The following is a 13,519-nucleotide window of genomic DNA, read 5'->3' as shown; positions in this document are numbered from 1 at the left end:
GGACACCGCAGGACTGTAGGCTCCCTTTATTTCTTTTTTCTTTTCTTTTTTTTAAGATAAGAGTGTTTACCCCAGACTGGCCTGGGGCTCGTGACAGTCTCCCCGCTCTTGGAGTGCTGGAAACATGGGCTTAAGCCGCCATGCCTGGCCGTGCTTTATGTTTAAGTTATAGACGTGCCTTCACTTTTCATTGGGTGAGCTATAATATTGACATCATTACTCTTTCAGAAACTAGCCTGCCCTCAGATGTGGCAGTGGGATCGCCCTCGGCTGGATCACACATCCTTCTCACTTGCCGCCTTTTACATGGGAATCATTGTATTTCCTGACAAGACAGGTTTCTAGCCCTGTCTGGTAAGGACAGTGACCTCTGTCCCAGGTCTTGTCTTTGAAACCCCCTTTCATGTTCAGGATGACCTTGACCTTGACTTCTTAATCTTCCTGCCTCCACCTCCCAAGTGCTATTATATTTTTTAAAATTAATTAGTTAATTGATTAATCATTTCACTTTGCCTCCTGACCGACGCTCCCCCCACCCCCAGCTTCTATGTTGGTAGTTCTCAGTATCTCCTTTGCAGCCCCCGTGTGTGGAATGATCCCAGTCCCTGGAGGGAGGCACTTATCCAGAAAGTGAGGCTTTTAGATTGCATAGTGCTCACAGCAGTGTTCAGTGTAACAAGAAGATGATCATAGAGTGACCATGGCAGAGACTTCAGCCCTCTGCCAGCTTCCAGAGGGCTTGTGATTGAGTGCAGATGGACCAGGCAAGATGGGCAGTACATATCCCTACTCACTCACACCTCAGAGGGCCAAGTGGGCCTCAAAAGCTTTGATTCCCTGACTGTACCCTTTGTGAGGACAAGGAGACGGGCTGCTGAGGGCAAGGGAGAGGCAGGGAAGTCTGGCTGCCTTCTGCTGGGCCTTCCTGGGCTCTGTCTTCAGACAGCCCAAGTTTAGATTGAGCCTATGGTCTCTAGGTGACAAAAGGCCTGGGGAGAGCAAACAAGACTGGGACGTTCTCTACACCTATCTGAAGAGCTATGATGTCTAAGTTCTAGGTGGCTGTGAGGTCCCAGAAGCTTCCAAAAAGAATGCCGTGGAAGCCATACTGTTCAGGGTGCATCCTCTATGATCTGAGGCCTCTAGCCTTCCTTCCCTTTCCCCCACCCTCCGACCCATTTCCTAGATGCCTTTGGTTCATGTTAATGTCAGTGACCCTGTACCTCTGACCACTGTGACCTATGCTTAGAAGCAGAGAGCAGATGTGGGAGATGCTCGTCCACCCTTTCAGAGCCCAACTTTAGTAGGCATCATAATGTCCGGTGAAATCTACATTTCCCATCACCTTCTGGTGGCTAGACACGGGCAGTGAGACAAAGGTGTTTTCCACTGGGTGAGTGCTTCCCAAGGAGGGGACACCCAGCCTCAGTGCAAGTCAGGTGCCCTACACAGAGTAGGTGGCAGAGAGCAGCTGCAGTGTAGCCCTGCACAGTCCTTTTACCTTTGTGTGAAGGTCTGCACTGGGACAGTGTCCTGTAGTGGGCGCACGTCAACAGTTTGCTATCTTCTTGTGTTTGTGAAAGAAAATTTAGTCAATAAGTTAGGATGTGTAAATCAGTGTCTGGGCTGTCACTGAGCAGTGGCTCTGGGGACCTCCAGTGCCTCTGTTTGACAGGTGTGATCTGCTCTATCTGACTGGGTTTTTTACTCCGCACTGCTGCCTGGAGATGCTCTGAGGATAGGGCAGATTATTCCCTACTCCACAATGCTCCCTAGTCCTTGTCCTGTTTCCAAAGCTGCACAAAGATCCCTCATCTTCTCACCAACCCTCCACGGTTTAAAAATAGCTACTCTGTCCAGCGAGCCTCTTCTTCTCCAAGGCAATTACCCTGACTTCCTTCAAGACTTTTTCTGAAGAGTTATGTGTTACTCTTAGTCTTTTTAAAGAGTAAACCATGCTCACTCAAAACCGAAACAATAAAAAAATAACCCAGACATGCGGCCTGGGGCAGGAGGATCCTGATTACAAGCCAGACTGTCAGCATAGTGAGATCTTGTCTCAAAAGCAACAAAAATAAAGCCAACCAAAAAAAAAGTGTAAAGCAAAACTGAAACATCTGGTGTGTGTGTGTGTGTGGGTGTGTGTGTGTGTGTGTTGATACAGGGTCTCTTATGGTCCAAACTGGTCTTCAGCTCACCCTGAGAAGGATGACCTTGAACTCAACAATGTTTTCTTCCCTCCCGCTTAGCTTTTGGCAGTGGAAGAGAGAAATGTCAGCATAAGTGAGAGGGAAAGAAGCAATTAGGAGTTGGATGAAAATAAAATTCCAGGACTGGAGAGATAGTTCAGTGATTGAGAGCACATCCTAGCACCCACAGTGTGACCTGATCTGATGCCCTCTTCTACCTTCTGGAAGCACCTGCACTTGAGGCATACATTCATACAAAAATAAGTCTTTAGAAATCTTACACATACATAGCTAATTCTAAGCCAGCCAGGGCCACTTAGCAAGACCCTGTCTCAAAAAACTTAGAGGTGGGTGGGTGGGGTATAAATGATGGAAGCACATACATCAAAGTGAGAAACTAGATCTCTGAACTAGAGTCCTGAATTCTGAGCATCTCTCCGGCCACTTGGAGAGACAGTCTCAGAGGCCACACCACAGTCCTCCCATCTCTACAGCACCGCTTCTCCAGGCTTTCCTGGTGTCCACCTGAGTTGGACACATAGGCAGATCCTGCCTACTGCTGCACTGCGTTTCCTCAAGAGCTCCCCAAATAGACCAAAGAAAAAGCTGACATCACCCAGATAGCGACTGGGTGTTCTGGCTTGTGATGTCCAGACCTTGTGTGAGCATCCTCTCTCTGCATATCGGTGGAAACTGACAGGTGTCCTCCCACCTTTTGGAAAAGCTTGACAAGCAAAATGGGTCATTTGTGCATGGTGTGTGTGTATTAGAGGCAGCAATAAAGGGTGGTAGGAGGGAAGACCTAGGTTTACTGGCCAGTGGTGTTAGGTTTTCAAACAAGAGTCTTCAGCAAGAGGCTGTTTCTGGCAGGCATTTTTCATGTGCAGGCCAGCAGAGATGTAGGAAGTTGCCTGGTCTTAGCCTAGAAAGCCATCGGCACCTGCATCAAGCTAATCCTGGCTTTTTAGTAAGAGGCTGTTCATGGGTCTGAGCACAGGTCCCAGAAGGTGGCTACCTACACCCTGGAAATGGGTTTTGTTTCCATGACAACCTCCAGCCACAGTAGGTGAGGGGGTGGTTGTCACACCTGTGCATCATTCTTCCAGTCCCAGTTTGGTTCCTTGTTAGGACACCTGAGGTGAAGACTAAATCTGGCTGCCTGCTGACTTGACTCTGGGGGTCAGGAAAGCAGGAATCCAGCAGTCTCATCTGTGCCTCGACAGGGACTCTGACTCACAGGAAACACCATGTAGTTTAGAATCCAGCTGTACCAAAGCAAAGCAGTGTGTGTGCTGAGATAGTATCATGTGCCTTTTATGTGGTTTTGGAAAGACATGCCTTTCCAAAACTTAACTGGATCGTCCTCTTGCCAAGGCGGCTCAGGGGATGCTGCCTTGAGGGCTGGTGGAGGTGAGGAGTCACTGAGCTTTGGGGACTTTGTCCAGACCCAGACACAGGAGAATGGTGGCAGCGATCACCCAGGTGATGAGTCATCAGAGACCGGTGACCACAGACCAGGTCTGATACAGTCCCTAGAGTTCCCACAGATCTGAAAGAGGACTCCAGTTAGAGCTGACTCATTTTCAGCCAGCCAGGAGGAAGGGTTGCATGCAGGAGACATTGAATGATCCTTCACTTCCAACAGGGATGGTGGCACATTGGTTTTCTGGGGCTACCATAACAAAGAGTGCAGGCTAGGCAGATTCTACAGCCAGAACCTTCTATTGCAATCTTAGAACATCTGGGCTTCTTCCGAGCATGATTTTGGCTCATAGATGACCACGTTCATCCTTCCACAGTTGCCCCTCTGAGTGTATGTGTCCTGAGCTTTCTTTAAGAAAATACAGGTCTTTTTTTTTAAATGGGACTTTCAGGGGGGGGGGGGTATCCAGGAAAGGGGAAATCATTTGAAATGTAAATAAAGAATATGTTGAATAAAAAAAAGAAGTAGAGAGTGAAATAATATATTAAAAAAAATACAGGTCTATGGTAAGCCTCATTTTATCTCAGTTGCCTTTTTGAAGACTGCCTAAAGCCAGTAATTCTAAACAGTTGCATAGGGAGTTAAGATTCCACTGTAGAACAAGCAGAGGACATGTGGTGCAGCCCACGGAAGGCAGGCATTCCCAGACTGTGATCCAAATGCAAATCTGGACCTGAAAAAAACTGCTGAGAAAGGAAACCACACTTCCAGGAGAAATGACCCTGGAGCAGCAAATGTTACTAGAACAGGAAGTGGAGAATTTGCCTCCTACTGGTGGGCTTTAGGTATTTTCTCTACCTGCTCTGCAGAGCTAAGGTCCTACAGCAGTTTGTCCCATTGCCCACCCCCACCCTCCCGCCCCCCAATCCCCATTCTAAGCGGATGGGGAAAAGTTCTGTAGTCCTTTCTCCAGCCTCTCTGGAAGGAAGCACAGGGTATCTCTGCAGAAGCCTGCAAGTATTTTGCTCCTGGAAAATACTCAAGCTTTGTCAGAAGCAGATTTGTTTGTTTGATTCAGAATTTCTGTAGCTCAGGCTGGCCCTAAATTCACAGCAACCGTCCTGCCTCAGCCTTCCAAGTCCTGGGATTATATGTGTGAGCAACCACACCTGGCTAGAGTCAAGAAGTTCCTTATTAGACCATAACAGTGCCCGGACCTGGCCCTGTTGCAGGATTGGCTGAAGGGGACAAAAACAAAGGAAGCTGAGTCAGGGGCCATGATTGTCAGAACTGTTCTGCGCATGGCCTCCGAGGCTGACTCCTGGGTCTGCAGGCTTCCCTCGGGTGGGGTCTCCACAGACACAGGTTGTGAGTTGTAAGTTCTCCTGCCAGGCTGCTGTGGGCAGTAGCTTCTTTCTCCTGGAAAGCAGCCCTAAGTGCCACTATGCCTGGACTCCCTCCCCTTTGCCCAAGGACCCTACACCATCCTTTGTTGGGCTCTAATAGTTTGGCCACATCTTTATGAATAGACCTTCATTAATCTCCATAATTGCTCATTTCAGTGTGCCAGCTGTTTTCTCTCAGGGCCCTGAACTTCCCTGTGTGCTGGGCTTAGTGACAGTATTAATATGCATCTCTTGTCTTTAGAAAAACAGATTCAACAAAAATACAGTTCCTATACCTTAGAGTTCTAACTCATCCATTTAAAGGGTTAACCAGGCTGGAGATGTAGCTCAATGGTAGAGTGCCCTTTTAACACACACAAGGTCCTGGGTTTAACCCATAGCACTGTTAAACCAGTCAGTTATTAAAAGTGTGCAACCATACCAAGCACAGTGGGTGTCTTAGGGTTTCTCAGTGCTGTGAACAGGCACCATGACCAAGATGTTCTTATAAAGACAACATTTAATTGGGGCTGACTTAGGTTCAGAGGCTCAGTCCATTCTCATCAAGGCAGGAGCATGGCAGTGTCCAGGCAGCATGGTGCAGGAAGAGCTGAGAGTTCTACATCTTATTCTAAAGGCAAATGAGAAGACTGGCTTCCCAGGAGTTAGGATGAGGGCCTTAAAGCCCACACCCACAATAGCACACTTCCTCCAACAGGGCCACGCCCACTCCAACAAGGCCACACCTCCTAATAGTGCCACTCCCTGGGCCAAGCATATTCAAACCATTACAGTGGTATATGCCTGTGCCTAGTACTCAGGTGAGGCTAAAGCAGGAGAACCACTATAAACTTAAGGCCATCCTGGGCTACATAGAGAATACCAGGCTAGCCAGAGCTACATAGCAAGAACCTGTCCAAAAGTAAGTAAACAAACAATAAGAAAAACTCCATATAACCAGTGGGTTGTTGCTGTTGGTGGTGGTGGTGATGGTGGTTTTTGTTTGTTTTTAGCAACACCAGCACAGTCAGTGTTATATGTTTTATACTATAGAAAGCATCCTTAGGGCTGATAAAATGACTCAGAGGATAAATGCAAATCCCTAGATTCCATGATGGAAGCAGAGCTAGCTGTCCAAGATTCTCCAATTTACACACACACACACATACACACATCTCCATAATACACAGTGGCATGTGTGCATCCTCACATACACATAAGTACAGTGCACACACACGTAATAATAATAATAATACAATAATTAATGTAAATAAAGAATCCTTAATTTAGCTACTTACCCCATTCCTAAGCTGTCACTGGCCATCTGATTTACCTATTCTGTATCTGTAGGAATAGGACAATGTGACCTACTGTCTCTCCAGTAGGCTTCTTCCATGTGATATGATGAAGGATCTCCCAGGTTAGTGCTTGCATCCATGCCTCCTGGTGGCTAGTTGGAATTCCAGTTGAAACACAACACTCTTATACATCTGTTGGCCAGTTGATGACTGTTAGATTGTTCCCCCTTTGGGTTGTTGTGTAAAATGCTGCTGTACATTTTCAGGGGCAAGTGTGTTTGTATGTGCATATGCTTCCATTTCTTTCATGTCTATGCCTCGGGTTACTACCATGGGTACTACCTGGGGTTGTCATAGTATAGCTCTCAACTCAGTCACTGAGGGACTTGGTAGACCATTTTCTCAGCCAGCTTGGCAGCTCTCTGAAGATCACCTATGTCCACCAACCAACACTTGAATTGTTGGTTCTCCCCCTTCTCAGGTGCGGAGGAGGGAAGGTGCAGTGCATCTCATCTCTGTTTTTATTTGCATTCCAGAAAACAGGTGATTTTGTGTGTCTACAACTGCCTTATGCTGTTGGAGCTGCCTAGCTTCCCTCACAGAGGACAATGAGGTGGCATAGCTTGACTTCCACAGTGCACAGGGACAGACTGGTAGAAAGCCCTAGAGACACAGCACAAGGACCTCCCATCCTGATGTGAAGCCAAGGTCATGAGGAGGGATTGAGCCAATGGAGTGGGAATGGTTTCCGAGTTTCCATTCCACACACCCCACTTGCAGATGATGTATCAAGAGGGCCAGCATCAGTTCTGGAATGATGAACAATCTTCTCAGGCAGCAGTGCCAGATGCACGATGATCAGCCATGCTGAACAAGATTCTGACTGGAGGGCAAGTCAGTCTCCTTAAGTGCTTTGGTGGGAGCCGAGAGGGCTAGGGCTTGTTACAGCTGCCATCATTGACATACCCTATTCTTCATTGATAGATCCTAGAATAAAATCAGATTAACTCAGAGCTCAAGATGCCATGGCCCACGTGTAGCACAGCAGACAGCCATTAGAAAATGCACATGGTGTAATCCCTCACAGGAACGGTAAGTTGCTTGGAGACGCTAGCTCCAGTCTTTTCTGTAATGAACAGAGTGACTGGAACAATGCTGGGACCAGAAGGGGGCACCCAACAACTTGCAGGAGCAAAACAAATGGAGAGAGAGAGAGAGAGAGAGAGAGAGAGAGAGAGAGAGAGAGAGAGAGAGAGAGAGAGAGAGAGAGAGAACAGGGAATGTGTGCAGGTCAGAGGACAGCTTGTAGGAGGGTTCCAGGAACCAAGCTCATTTGTAGGGTTGGCAACAAGTTCCTTTCAAGTTCATTTACTCACTGAAACATCTCACTGTTCCTTCTTTCTGTGTACCTATTTATGAGACAGGGTTTCTCTCTATAGTCCTGACAGTCCTGGAGCTCTCTATGTAGACCAGGCTGGGCACTCATAGATCACATTTGCTGCTTCTGCCAATCAAATTCTGAGATTAAAGATGTTAGCCACTACTCCTGGCTGTTTTTTTTTTCTTCTTCTTCTTCTTCTTCTTCTTCTTCTTCTTCTTCTTCTTCTTCTTCTTCTTCTTCTTCTTCTTCTTCTTCTTCTTCTTCTTCTTCTTCCTCTTCCTCCTCCTCCTCCTCCTCCCTCCCCTCTTCCTCCTTCTTCTTCCTCTTCTTCTTCCTCCTCTTCCTCCTCCTCCTCCTCCTCCTCTCCTCCTCCTCTCCTCTTCTTCCTCCTCCTTCTTCCTCTTCTTTCTCTTTTCCCTCTTTTCCTCTTCTTCTTCCTCTCCTTCTCCTTCTTCAGAAATGAAAACCAAACAAGCTCAATTCATTCCAACACACAGAGAGCAGATGCTTATGTAGCTTAGATGCTTATTCTGGGCTTAGTGGTGTGCCTTTCGTCCTAGCATAGAACGCAGAGGCAGGAGGATCCAGGGTTCAAGGCCAGGCTGACCTCAGAAATTAAAAAGGAAGCAAAGCAGGAAGAAGTGACCACACATAAACCCAGAAATGGGGTTTTCAGACATGATGTACCCCAAAATGTGACTGAACCCTCCACAGCTTCTCTTGCTCCTAGCCTCATACACGCCTCCAGAGACATCAGTCAGGCAGTGTTTAGCTCTACATCTCTCAGGCTCTTTACTCACACAATCTAAGCCAGCATTTCCCATTACAGAAGGAGTCCAGTTGTCAGTCATCAGTTTGACATGTTTGCCTTCCCCTCACGGGTCCGAAGCCCTTCTCTGGATCCTATTCAGGTCTAGGTTGGCTATGTCAACCCCATCTGCCATGCTATCTACAAGTGAGTGTATCTGATAGCCAGGGAACTACCTATTGGCTTGGAATATGCCCCTGCCCTATTGAACCAGGATCAATAGACTCATTGATGAAGTGTTAGAGGCTTTACCTTTTGTTTCAGAGGGAATGCTTGGGAAGAGCCCAAATCCATGTCCTGGCAGAAGCGGGCAAGAGGTTCGTTCGTTTCATTCAAAAACTTTTATTACATGTATTAATTTTGTGTGTAAGGGTGTGGGTACATGCCAGTGTGTGGGGATCAGAGGGTGATTTGCTAGAGTTGAGCCTATTCTACTTTGTGGGTCCTGAAAATCAGACTCAGGTCACCAGGCCTAACAGCAAGCACTTTTACCCACTGACAATCTCACCAGTCCCCTGCCTTGCTTTTGTGGTGCCTGGGAATTGTACACACACACACTCATGCATGCCAGGTTCATAGTTCATCAATGAGCCGCATTCTCAGCCCAGAAGATTCTCACCTGTAACTGCAAGTGCCATGGCTAAGCCAGCCCAGAAACCAAATGAGAGCACAGCCACAGGGGATGCCTCCTTCACTAGCTGCTGTGGACCATCCGATATGTCCTCCTTGTTTGCTGCTGGTCCTAGGACATCCTAAGTGCATTTTGCATGACTATACAAAATGGTCCTTGGGTGTGACCTTCACCCACTGTCTTTCTTTGACCTATCCTGGATGCCTATACTGTGTTGTCCTTAGTTTTTTTCCCCTCAATCCTACTTTTAAATAACGATTCTTAAACACTTTAACCTCCCTTCTAGCCCACTACCCACCATAGGTAGTGGAAAAGAAAGGTTATTAGGATGTGGGGGAAGTGAACCTGTTTAGAAATTGTTTTTTGGAACAAATCCCATCTGCTTTGTCAGGAAATCAGCAGTTCAGTTCACAGGAGTCAGCAGCAGCAGCTCGGTCCACTCGTAAATACTTCACAGATATACCAGCAGTTCAGTTCAGTAGTGTTGGGATAGCAGCAATGATGGCATGACCTAGCAGAGACAGCCAGGCCTCAGCCAATCAGCACAAGTCAGCAGGAGGAACCAGGATCAGCAGAGACCCCAGGAGAAGTCCTTTAACATGTCCAACAAAGCTAAGATCAGCAAAGACAAGAGGCCAAGAAGCTTTGCAGAGCTAGCCTTGCAATCAAGCCAAGCCTCTGTCACTGTCCCTTGACTCCTATTTATATTCTCTCAAAACTTCATGAGTATTCCATGAGTCCGGCCTCACCGCGTGTCTTGCCTCAGCACATGAGTCTGTCTTAGCAAAACTCCATGTGACTCTGTATCAGCTGACATCACTGCCAATTGGCCTGAGTCTGCAGAAGCAGCAAAAAGCCACCAGCACACCACCAGAAGTTTTTTGGTGTGTTTCTCTATGGATTTACAACAAATGGAGCTCAACAACCCATGTAAGGCGAACCAATACATTTATGACATTATAGAAGGATCCTTCGTCAGTCGCCCTTTCACATGCTTGCTTCAATGAAACATCCTTGCACCTGTCTCCGCTTAAAGGAAACACTCCTTCATGTGTCTGCCCCAGCAGAATACCACCCGACACAACTGTCTTACCAGAGAACCCTCAAGTTTCCACTTCAGTTCTGGGTTCTGTTGTAGGGATTGTGAGATGATGGGTAACAACCACAGACATCTCTAGGCAGTTGTGTGGAAGCCCCTGCCCCAAGGCCACAAATTCTGTTCACTCACTCTGATTCATTCTGGCTGCTTTTCAAAGGCATTGTGAGCTGTGCATGGCCTCGGCTGATACAGCTTCATCTTCAGACACAGCCTGTGTTAGTCATGCCAACAAGTTTGCCCATCCCAGGCCGCAGCGACCTCCAAACGTCCTTTAAACTTCTGTCCCTTCAGCTGACAGTAAGCTCCTTTGATAGCCCACATTCATTCCTTTGACTGTGAGAGTCTGAAGATAGTAACACCAGCAGTTTAGGTATTATTTTAGATATCATTTCCCTCGAATGATTCATTGAATTTTGACAGCATTTGTTGAGAGCCTAGCATATGCCAGGTGCTGTTCCTGCTACTGGAGAACTGTAAATCAATTTAATCAACAATTGACTAAATCCTAAACATCAGATTGCTCACAGCCTAAAAGAGTGTGATCATGAACAAATATCGCAATCTCTGTCTAACTTCAGGTCAGGGCTGGAGAGATGGCTCAGTGCTTAAGAGCTCTTACCTCTTTCCCAGATCTACCTTTTTTGGTTCTTAACACCCAACACAAGGTCTTGTAACTCTAGCTCCAGGGGATTTAATACTGTCCACTGGCCCCCATGGTTACACATGGTTACACATGACCTGTACCTAGAGGCACATACAATGTAAATAATGAAAATAACATAAGTTTCATTACATCCTTATTTCAAATGCTAACAGGTTCCAGGATACAGCAACATAATGAGCAAGATGTGTAGCAAGTTGGATGAACTGTTACAAATGTATTCCAGGAGATTTGATGGGCCTGGCTTTTCAGGGTCCCTCCTCAGGCCAGGACTGGATTATACTGGAGGCCTGGACAGTGGCCATCAGTGGTAAAGGTCAAGCCTTGCTCGGCTGCCGAGAAAGTATAGTTTATGAGAGAGCGTGCAGCAGGAACTTTCAGTCAGGAAAGTGATGCACAGCATTCCACATGAACAGGAGCCATCAGGAGGCTCTTTCCCAACAGAGCTGCCTTTCCTAGGGAGGCAGGTAAATGGTGTAGGAGGTACGTGGACCACAAGCAAATTTTAGTGCCCAGGAAATGCTGTGTAAATACATCTTTCAGGTATTTATTTCTGAAATGTAACCACAGACTGATATATCCTCTCCACGAAACCTGCAACAAAGTTGAAGTTGGATGGATCAGTGGGCTGATCTTGGGAAAGTCTTGTGCTGCCACCCAGAGACATTGGAGGTGACAAGGTAGGTCATCTTGTTAAGTTCAACTCAGATCATGACTAGAATGTAGTATACCTGGACCTGAGTGTGTGTCTCTGACTGTGTGTGTGTGTGTGTGTGTATACATGAATGTGTGTATCTTGTGAATACGAGGCAAGCACTCTTCCCCACTGGATTTGAACCCCAGACGGTTTTCTGTTTTTACAGACTCACAGAAGCTGGAGTTTTACCTAAGACTTTCACTGCACAGATAATGGGGGCTTAAATAATGTTTAAATAAGACAAGGGTTGCCCTGGGCAGTGAATGGAAGACCTAAGAGTGCATCCTGCATCTTCTGATGTCAGATATCAAACTGTGAACCACAGAAGAACTGCATTCTGCTCTGGCATCCAGAGCGCCACACTCTTAACATGTGTAATTGTTTCTTTTTAAAGTGTGTTCTCTGTGGCCCTGCCCCCACTCAGGTAGGCTGTGAGCCCCGTGTGAAGTCTGAGCTGTCATCTGGTAAACTTGGCTCTGGCTCTGTAACTAATCATGTGCTGTCCTCACACGTCCTAAATAAAAGCGACATTCTGACATGCTTCCCTCCCTTTGAAGGACCCTGTTTCTACTTGTACTTTTCATAAGTGAATATAAAGAACTTGTGACTCTGGTTTTCCTTGGGAAAATTTTTAAATATGCATAAAGCAAGCCCCAAATCTGTCAAAAAATTTAAATTATATTTAAAACTCATGTTCTCCATGAATTCTTCCCAAACACAATGCCCGGAACCTTGATCCCGCACTAAGGTACACTACAGTGACAGATTCAGGCACTCACCCTATCATTCTAGGAAAATGGCAAAAATAAAAATATTCCAGGGTTAGGGAAATGGCTCATTCGGTAAAGTGCTTATCCCATGAACAAGCAGGAGGATCTGAGTTTGGTCTGTGATGTTCATGATAGTGGTGGTGGTGCTGGTGGTGGTATTTTGTTTTGTTTTTAAAGCTGAGCATGCTTGTAATCCCAGTGCAGGGAAGCAGAGACAGGAAAATCCCTGACTCTGTGTCAAAAGGAAAGAACAAAAGACAGTAACACCCAAGGAACAAGGTTGTCCCCTGACTTTGCCCCACCTGACACATCCACAGAGCCATCTGGGGGATATTTACCTGCTTCTTTCCAAATCTAGGAGAGTAAGGATGAAGGCCCATGTGTGTGACGTAGACTGACAGATTTATCTACATGCTAAAACAGTATCTATTTGAAAGTCGAAAGTGTGATGGGATACAACAGAAATGTCAAAACCAAATGGTCCAAAATGGAAATCAGACTTTAAAAACTCACATTTGCAACTCAGTTTTAGAAACGCCTCAGCCTGTGAAACTTGGCCCATCTGGGTTCATCCTCCCACTATCCCTCCCTGTAAACATCCTTCAGATGTATTCACTTCCATCAGAGGTAGCCGGGGCCAAGGAGCAAAAGGCAGGCCACAGAGTCCTGAGCCATCCTTCTTGTGCTAGGGGACCTCAACGCGGCTGAATGACAGAGCCAAAGGCCTTTGAAAGCTGCAGAGGATCTCCCTTGGGCCTGGTCTCTCTCAGCTTGAATCAGTTCCCAGAGTGGTTTCCCCTCTTCCTTCTCTGAGAGGCGGCATCTGTAAGGAGGAGCCGGAGGCAGAGGCCAACTGCTCCTCTCAGCGCTTTCTCTACCTCACTCGAGGACCGAGTGGATGGAGAGATAGCTCCAATTAAATCACATCATTAAAAAAAAAAAAACACCATTTTCCACCTGAATGTGCCCCGCAGTTCTCACGGTGGGTAATTTGTCGTTTTAATAAGCTGGAGGTTGAATTCCAAGGTTGTAGCCACTGATGCCGCACAGAAACAGCCATGGTGCTCTGGCAGTGTGCTCGCTCCTGGGAAGGTTCCCAGGAAAGCTGGCAAGTGGCAAGTCCTTACACAAACTCTACTTGCCGGAGGCCTGGGAGCCAACTAGTGTTTCTCAACAT

The sequence above is a fragment of the Apodemus sylvaticus genome, chromosome 12 (genome assembly GCF_947179515.1).
Source record: "Apodemus sylvaticus chromosome 12, mApoSyl1.1, whole genome shotgun sequence".
Classification (NCBI taxonomy): domain Eukaryota; kingdom Metazoa; phylum Chordata; class Mammalia; order Rodentia; family Muridae; genus Apodemus; species Apodemus sylvaticus.
The sequence above is the reverse complement of the archived record's forward strand: the minus strand, read 5'-3'. Positions refer to the sequence as shown.